This window comes from Parambassis ranga, chromosome 6 (genome assembly GCF_900634625.1).
Source record: "Parambassis ranga chromosome 6, fParRan2.1, whole genome shotgun sequence".
Classification (NCBI taxonomy): Eukaryota; Metazoa; Chordata; class Actinopteri; family Ambassidae; genus Parambassis; species Parambassis ranga.
Genome location: NC_041027.1, coordinates 10,792,517 through 10,794,074, shown reverse-complemented (window position 1 = coordinate 10,794,074; position 1,558 = coordinate 10,792,517).

Here is a 1,558-nt window from a genome sequence, read left to right as displayed (position 1 = left end):
TGGCAACAGTTTGAATTGAAGCCTCATTGGAGGTTACGTATTATTATTGGTAACATTATGGTAGACCACTATGTATTGCTGTATATGGGGTGTATATTATCAATTGTCCATATGACTATTTTTCTTTGCTGGTTGCTTTAGAGTTGAGCTAGCCGGTCGGGGATCATAGGGGTGAGGGCGGGGTTTCCAAAAATACTTGGACCTTGTCATTTTTTAAAAAGAAAAAGTTTAAAAAAAAATAAACATACTGTTAAAAAAAAAAAGATGGGTCTATTTTTTCCTTTTTTACATACACAAAAAATATGCAGCCATAACTGTTAACAAGGAATATTATCTTCTGGTGATACATTAAAAATTCACAAGAGGGCGTCATTGTAAACAAATAGGCTGCACATGCCAGTGGATTCCAGGAGGATGTTTTTGAAAACTAAATTATACATTAAAGTTGCTGTGTGGCGACTCCAAGTAGCTGTGGTCGTCTTACATTTTTCACCTTCTCAAAGGGATTAATAAAGTATATTCTACTTGTATGTAACAAGTGGAGTCATTCTCTCAGACTTCTACTGTACACAATCTGACCAGTGGAGTCGCCCCCTGCTGGCCACCTAAAAGAATGCAGCTTTAACCCTAGAAACCACATTCTCATGACTTCATATCTGTTAAATATCTCTGGAAGTACGCATCACACAGAGATGGTTTGTGTATCAAATAAAACACCATGAACTGATCGTGTTAAAGATACCAGCTGACAAAAGTTATTTTTGTATGTTTCATTGTCAAGTTCAGACAAGGTCCACATGAGGAATATGTTTTCAGCAAAAGTAAATTATATATATATATATATATATAAAACTATTATACTGTATTATTATTTAACGACTCAAAAAAAATATTCAAAACTTCCTCTGAGTATCTAAGATTAGCAATGAAGCAAGTGTGTGTGTAAAATGTAAAAAGCTAAACTTAAGACAAAGAAACATAAGAAAAACAACCTAAACCAACCAACAAAGGTCGTCTGCCTGCTGGGGAACGAGAGAGTGAGCACAGCCAGTCCACTTAAAACCGTCTGAGGGTTCAGATACCACCAGATTTTAGGCTCACCTCTACATAGCTATGCAAAGAAGTCACTGCTTCTAGCTTTTTTGGAGAAATACACATAACAAACAAACAACAGTGGACAATAATGGGGAAAACCAGCTACAACAAGTAAAGCTTTAAAGTAAAGATAGTAAAATTACATTTAAAACGACTTGTTGGCTTCACTTTTACACAATCTGTGGTAAAGTCATCAAACAAGTGACTCAAGAATCAGGTGGAATATAGTCTAAAGTCTGAAAAAGTGATGGTGGACATGTATTCAGCGATGTTAGGAGCAGAAATCCTTATTAACTTATCCTTTAAATAAAAACAAATCTAGTAAACAAATAGGTGTTATGTATTATTGTCTGTCCCTTGGTATTATCAGGTGTAAAATTAATAGCAGATGAGGTTTCACTGTTAAATAGCTTGGCTGGAATCTAAAAGGGTGACTTTGAAAAAACAGCGCAGCACTAAAGGG